Raw genomic sequence first — 7,897 nt, forward strand, 5'->3', positions numbered from 1 at the left:
GGCCTGGTGGCTCCAGGGAAGCCCGTGTGCTTCTTGGGCCTCCATCACGGCTTTTAACCAGGCCTAGCTGTGAGCTGGGCCCGCCGTGAGAGCTCGTTTGGATTGGCTAATGAGCTGTTTGACCTTAAATGGCTCGTGTGGTGCAGAGCTTCCCCAAAATTGCTCTGGAACTGGGCACAGTTGCATTTCTGCTTTTAGAAGGATTGCAGAACTGTGTGTGCTCATTTGAAGATGGGGAGCATTCCATTAGCAGAAGTATGTTCTCTTTGTTGCTCTCAGTGTTGGAGGGCCCTGTAGTCCTATAAATCACATTGCCAGAGCCGTATCTGGCTACCGGGCTGCTGGACAGACATCCACCCACGGGCTCTCTTATGGTGGCTCTTACAGTTGGCTGTGCAAGTTGGAGTGGGTATCAGGGAAGGAGTTGCTGCCAGGGGCTATTAAGCTAACTGCAAAGCAGCTGTGTCACACTTTCCTTGTTTTAAGTGACTAAGGTGTCTCTATTCACTGTTGTCTTCCTTCTGCAGCCAGCTGAGAGTGCCTGGGCTAGGCCCCAGCTGGTGCAAGCGGATGCCATGCCACTAGAATACACATCTCATCCCACGTGTGCCACTATTGATTGATGCTAAACATATAAGGCAGCAAAATTCATAAGTGCTAATTCATGGTATGTTTTCTTTCTGGGGGATAACAACAAACTGCCATTTCCAAGACTGGGTCCATGTTAACAATTTAAAAAGCTGTCTTTGAAGAAAGCTGCTCAGAATAAGCATATAATAAAAACAAAGAAAGTGGCATCACTAAGCCCCAAATTTTTGGCAAGCAACAGTGCTCTAGCTTTAGAAGAAAAACGGATTAAGTACCATAACCCTGTAGTTTGAGGGGTCAAAATCTATAGGAAAAGGAGGAAATTAAGCTCTTGCTGCAGGAACTGCAATAATGGGGAGAGACTGAACATGGACAGTTTTCTAAAATTGTCTCACCTTTGCAAAACCACTTTCTGTTTGAGTGTGTTGCAGAAGCAGGAAGGTGGCTCATAGGAGCTGTTGCTCAGGCTTTGACCTTTAGGCTTTGGGTCTGGGGGCAGCTGACTTTAAGGTGGCTGTCTCCTGTGACCTGCTTATGAACACCATGCTTATGTCTCAGTCTTCACCTAGGGGGCTGTAGGTTGTCTCAAACAGGACCATCACTGGCACCTTTAGCTTAGCAAAAAAGCTAAGTGTGAGGCTGAATGTGAATAATAACTGCTGTTTCTCATAAATACACCCATAAATGTTCAAATGTATGTGTTAGTGAGAAGATGAGAGGGAAGGTCAGTGCAGCGAGCACTGCTGGAGAGGTCCTACAAACCATTGTTACCAATTCCAAGCAAGCCCTCATCTGGCAAAGCAACATCTTTCCTTGGCACCTTGGGAAGGGAAAACTTAAAAGATGGGAGATAACTGGACTAAGGTGGTCAGATCTGGAAAGAAGCAGTACTAGGATACCAGAACACAGCTCCTGTACCAGGAGGGTTATGCAAGAAGTATCTGCTTCAGAAAACGCTTTCATAAGCATTTTTCCTTAAGAGCTTGTCAGAACAAGGCCATATGCATATGCAGAGGACAAAAGCAGCAAAGGTCTGTGGTACAATCTACTTAAACATACACTTCTCAAATTCTCTAATTCCTGTGGCTTAAAATCTATTGGTGCTATACTTCCAGCCTCATTTAGCATAGCTACCATTTGAATCACTAGGATGTTTAGTGCTGTGATGTCCCAGCTCCCCTCTAATTCTGGTGTGAGAAGAGACCTGGCCTATGTGAGCTGTGGGTTGCTCATGCTTTGGTTTATTGGAAAGCTCAGTGTATCCAGGCAGTCCAGGAGTCCCCTCTGCTGTGATTAAGAGTTCCCTCTGCTTGCTACTGATTAACTTTTATTTGAAGCATCAATTAAAATCTTCCCACTTGACTCTCTTGAACTTTCTGCTGAAAACATGTCCTATAGAAACAGCCACTTTTCCACCCTCAGGGTGAATGCTGTTCTCATTTGTGGAGCTCAGCTGCTTTACACCAGTGAAGAAGCCTGTGCCCAGGTTGCACTGTAACTGATGGCCAGATCCTGTGAGCAGATGCTCGTCTGCTTCTCTGGCCGGCTTCGGGAGGAATTGTGTCTGAGGGTAGGATTTTGGCTATGAGCCTTGAGGTGAAGAGCTGAGCTACAGATCTGGCCGCTTGCCTGGGTGGTTTCCAGGCAGACATTGCATTTTTATTGTCTTGGATATTCTGCTTTGGAGGTCAGCTGAGAAAGCAGAACAGGGTTGTCACTTGGCAAAAGTAGAAAAGTCTAGACAAAAAATGAATGTGTGGTGATAGGCTGGGTATAATGTTGTCAGTCCAGCACCTGAGGTGGCATCTACCTGTGCTAACCCAGAGGTAATAAAAGGCACTTTCTACCCAGCTGTCTTTTGTTTCCCAGGCTGTACTGACCTTACACTTGGCAGATAGCCACTTTCCCTGCTCTGGCCCAACCACCATCCATCACAGAGAGCAACGCAATCAGTGGAGGAGGAGCAATATCTCCCCACTGCTACACAGCTGGGCTCAAGGACACTGAGGACTACAGAAAAATTCAGGCAAAGTGTGCAGGCTGGACCTGCAGGGATTAAGGATGGAAGATGCGTTAAGGTGGTATGGCAGGTTGTACAATAGCAATGAAGGGTTTTGGCACCTGGGAAAAGAGAAGGGGTTGTATTTTTGGCAACAAGGGGCAACAGGAGTGGTTTGTTCTAGCGAAAGAGAACTTTTTTTTTGTTCCTTCTGCTCTTCTAGAGAAAGAGGAGAGGTGACTTCACTGTTTTCTGGGAAAAGCTTGAATTTCTCATTGCCTGCCCCAATGCTTCTGTCAACAACCTCTTTTATGCTCTTCAAGTTGGGAGTACAGAATCACGCCTGCACTTGGCTGTGTCTCTGCAAGCCACTGATGTGCTCAGAATCACTGTTTTGATCACCTGGTTGCTTTCCCTTGTGGTATTTCCAGGCCCGCTGCCCTGAGGAGCAGTGGTTTCTTTCACTGTCACATCTGCATGTTATGCTGCCGGCTTCATCTCTTCCTTTCCCCGTCTCAAACTGAGAGCTAATAAAGCTTTCCTGTGTTTAAAACCTGCGACAGCAATGTACATAGTTTGTGTCCCTCCTGGAGAGGAACAGGCTGTTCCTGCAGGTTGGTAAGGCTGAGATTGCTAGCGGTTGTAGAGCCTTGAAAAGAGCAAAGGGCACTGGGAAGCTCGCTGGAGCGTGCTGGGATTTGAAGCTGCGTCTGCTCAGGAGTGGATACAGAAAGCTATTGCCAGGGGACTGGAGGGCTCATGGTGGTGGTTTATGGTCGGGTGGTGTGGCTGGAAAGAGACTGCCAGAGGCATAGCGGGAAAGCTCAGAAGCCTCCCTGCTGTTCAGAGTTGCCACTTCCTAAGACACAAATATGGCTGTGCATCTTGTGTCCATGTCCACGGCTGATGAAAACCAAAATCCTAGCAAACACCAAGCAGCCAAAAGAGAGTCTTCTTTTCCCAGCATAAAGCATCCTTGTGCAGGCCCTGGACATCCCCTGTGCCTCTTCCTGTTGAATGTCACACCCTCCTAACCTCTCTCTTTTTTCTCAGACCTGTTTCCTGGAGAAAGGCCTCTACTGTTGTCCCCACATCCTTCTCCCATCCCTGCGCAGCAAATCATTTAAGTGACCTAGAGGATAGTTCAGCATTTCACACTTCCTTCTGGCAGGTGCAGGCCAGAAACTGCATCCTAAGGCCACAGGGCATGGAGGTGGTTTCCCTTCCCATCTCCATCCTGGGGAGCAGGAGGCTGCCAGCACCCTGCTGTAATTCGCAGCCGTCACCCTTATTGGTGCTTGGCTCTGCCTGCGTGGGACCCGCTGTGAAGGAGGGTGAGAGCACCTCCGTGCTGGGCCTGCTTGGGTGGAGGTGCCTTCTGGCCTCCAGAGAGCTGCAAGCTGCAAGCCACTCCTCAGATCTACAGCAACAGAAAGGGGGACCAGAGTGTGGCACAGCAGTTCTTGTGCCTCCCCTCCTTCCTTAAAACAGGCACCGTTTGGCTCCCCTTTCCTTTCAAATCAGTGTCCTGTGGACATTGCAATAGGTTTAATTGCAGGACAGCTAATGAGCACTCTCCAGGATTAGGGATGAATGGATTTAACCCATAATCATAGCTTAGGGCATCCAGAAGTCTCAGGGGACTGTGCAAGCTGGTCACTAGCCAGACACTGAATGTCAGGATGGCAGGACATGCCATCCCTGAAGTAGTAACATTATCTAGCTCAGTCCTCTGGACTGAGACAAAAACCAAAGCCTGATGCTTCAAGGGAAGGTTAGAAATCACAGCTGAAAGGGCCTGAGCTGGATCTGGCCTGGAGGCTTTGGACCCCTAGTCCTGAAAAGACATTGAGTGCACACAGCATATAATGGGAATGAGTTTACACTTTGGCAAAGGAGTCTTCATCTGATGTGGTTTGTTCATGTTCTGTAGGGTTTTTTTTTATTTTGTGTAATCATTTTTATCTATCAGCTGTGGCTGTTTGTATTAGGGCTGGTCTGTGTCTCCCAGTTTTCAAAACCAGAATGCAAAGCAGTGCTGCCCAGAGCAGTGTCGTGATGTGTCAAAGCTTCCAGAGACAGACAGGTACAGCCCTGGTGTTACCGATGGGAAATGTGATCTCCTTTGGGTCCCACCAAGTGTTCTGAACCCATCTGGATCTAACCACTCCCTCTGCTGTCTTTTGAGTTCCTCATTTCTGCTGAAAGTGATCTGTATGTTTCTGAACCTCTTGGCAAGGGCAGTTGTCATTGCTATTCTTTCAGTGTTTAGCATCTGGCATAAACAGTCTCTGATCATATTAGTAGGCTCTCAGGCACTTTTACAGTACAAATAGTAAATAATAATGACCTGCAAGGAAGACTTCTGAGTTTTGGGCTCAGGACACTTCTGAGGTGTTCACTTTATAGACCCTTCTGGGCTGCTGCTGGCAGTGCAGCAATGCTGCTGGAGAGAGAGGTCTGGGAATAGGATCCTGGCAGCCTTGGGAGATGCTGTGCAGCTGTCAGCATGAGAAAGACAAATTTCTGTGTTGCATCCAAGATGACTGAGTTGTATTGCACTCAGGTAATTTATAAGTAACCTTACAATGGGATAAGAGGATACTGGCATAGTTTAGTAGATGGTAACCAGGGACTGGTTTGTGTTATTACACACATTACTCTGGACAAAGCGTTGGCTTGTCTTGGCTTTAGGCCACAATAATCCTTTGAAGAAGAGCTGGCACCACAGCACAGGTAGCACATGCAGCAAGGGGGCTTCCTGTGCATGGCCCTTCCGCAGTGCTGCAGCAAACCCTTGCAGCACTTGGTGCCTATGCGAGGAAGAGGGGTCTCCAGAAGGCAGGGGTTAGAGCAGCATCACTGAGTCATATTGTCTAGGTTTGTCACAGATGACGGAAAGGCAGTGTGTTGCAAGCAAAGCCTGTCTTCAGTTGGAAGCTGCAAGAAGCTCCTTCTGTGCTGTTTTCTTGTCCTTTTGGCTTTGATTTTTCTTGAGGGCCTACATGGCAGTAGCACCAAGAATGCTCAATTCAGCCAGGGATGTTTGTTGCACAACATAGGAGCCCACATGTTAAATGCAAGAGAGACAAAGCTTAGCTTGAAGTCACAAAGCAAGTCAAAACCCAGAATGAACTCCATACCCTCTCGATTTGCAGGTTAATGTGCAGGGACTGCCTGTATCTATCAGATCTGCTCCCTCAGAGCCCTCTGTGACTGGAGGAGACTCCCAGCTGGCCACCTTGATCTGGGACTTGAGGGAGCTTGGCTGAGCTGCCCTTTCCTCTGGGGCAGTGCTCAGCAGGGTAGCCAGCAGTTTGTCATCCCTGCCCTTTCTACCCATAGCAATTCCTGCCAAGAGTGAGTAATTGGTTATTACTGTTAAAGCCATGGGGAATGTTATGAGATTATTTTATGAAGGGTAGGGGAAATCATTTCATAAAGTGGAGGTTGCCTGCAGAAGGTGAGCTGGGAAGTTGTTCTTTCTGAGGAAACAAATTAAGAGGTCATACAAGTGACGAGTTGTAGTTGAGAAGATCTGAGTCTTGTTCTGCAGTGCCTCGTCTTGGGAGGTGGTTTGCGGACAGCTGAAGGTAGGGATGCTTGGCTGTCATCAGTCCTGCCAAAGCTTTGCCAAAGGTGCTTGTTGTGCCTGGTGGACCCCTGCTTTCTGAAACCAGGAGTTAAGAGACAGAGAGGCAGAGCCTTGGAAGGAGATGTGTGTCTCTCCAGAAACTCTTGCAGGTTCTTGGAAGCAAGAGAGCAGCTCAGCAGCTGCCTCAGTCTCTGGCATCACTTTTTCTCCATGGCAACACACAAAGTCATCACTGGGTTTTTGACAGGGAAATCACAAGGACTTGCATAGCCTGAACAGGTTATGTACAGTGCTGCCTTGCCCTTGCTGTCAGCTCAGCTCAGCTGGGAAATGAGATGAGAAGGAAAAGCCCCAGCCTCAAACTTCCCTGAAGAACATGCAGCTTTTTTTGAAATTGAGGCATTTTATGAGGATGTGCCAATCTGGGCATCATTTTCAACAGGAAAGTCAAAGTGAATAATTTGGAATTTTCTGTTTTGCTTTGGTAGTGGTGAAATCTCTTGTTTTGACAGAGATGGAATTCTCATTTCTATGATGCAAAAGTGTTTTACTTCAGCCTTCTCATTTTAAAACATTTTCTGCTAGCTATAAATACACTGATCATAGCAGTTGTTAGGTTATATTTTCTAGATGATATTTAATACCGTATCTGATTTTTTTTATATATGCTGTTGTGCTTTGATATTTAAGCTAAGTGTCTTTCTATTTTAGTAAAGTGAAGAAAAAACCCAATAAGATGCCAAGACAAACCAAATTCACTGTTTAATTAAATTAAATATTTTCTTGGTTTTGAGTTAATTTTTATTTTCATTTTTCCACCTCCTGATGGGGAATGCAAGTATATTCTAGGTGTGAGGTGGTGGAAAGCAGCTGTTTTCAGTCAGTATGCTCTTCAGCACTTGTGTAAAATCAGTGCTAGCAATTAAAAAGCAAACAAGCAGGTTAAAAAAGTATGAGCAAAAATAATTTCCCTTTTCAGTTAATGAAGTTTCACATGGAAGAAGAAAGAGAGGATGAAAGGCTTTGGTGTGACCTGTTGTGGGGCTTTTATCAGCCGTAGTGCCTGGGAAATGACTGTAGGATGTCCGTGCTCACAATCCCCATCTCATCAGCTCTTGGGCTGGAGTTCATGAAGTTGTACCTGGAAGCACTGCAGAACCTGGTGTGACTTCCTGAGCTACAATGCAATCCCTCTGCCTCACACAAGCATCTACCTTTGGGTGCTGGGGTTTCTGTTACCAGTGTTGCTAACTTGTTGTATGAATCTTTCACATTGGGCTGTGATAATGGCACTTATACATCACACTTTGAAGATGCTTTTTATTGACTTAATGTGAATATTATTGCCATCGTTTATTACGGGGAAGTATCTCATAGTAATTGAAATACAATATGGTGCCATTAATCACTCTGAATATGAAATGCTAACTTTAAACTGTTCATAGTATATTAAATGCTCCTCTAACCATAAAACAATTTGACTTGCAGTCAGATAGTTTACAAATGGCTGATGTTTAGGATTCATGTTGATTGACATTTATGTGGTAGTGTTCACATGCTTCTGTTCCTGAACTGTGTTTGGGGCTTCTTTGAAGGTGTTGGTACTTGCAGCTTTCTCGTTTGTCGTGCTTCCTTGTCTCTCTCCTGGCTGGCTTGGGCTGAACAAAGGAACAGCCCCATGGCTGCTCATTCAGCTCCCCCCCACCTACCCCCCC

The sequence above is a fragment of the Chaetura pelagica genome, unplaced genomic scaffold (genome assembly GCF_000747805.2).
Source record: "Chaetura pelagica isolate M959 unplaced genomic scaffold, ChaPel_1.0 scaffold21, whole genome shotgun sequence".
Taxonomy (NCBI): domain Eukaryota; kingdom Metazoa; phylum Chordata; class Aves; order Apodiformes; family Apodidae; genus Chaetura; species Chaetura pelagica.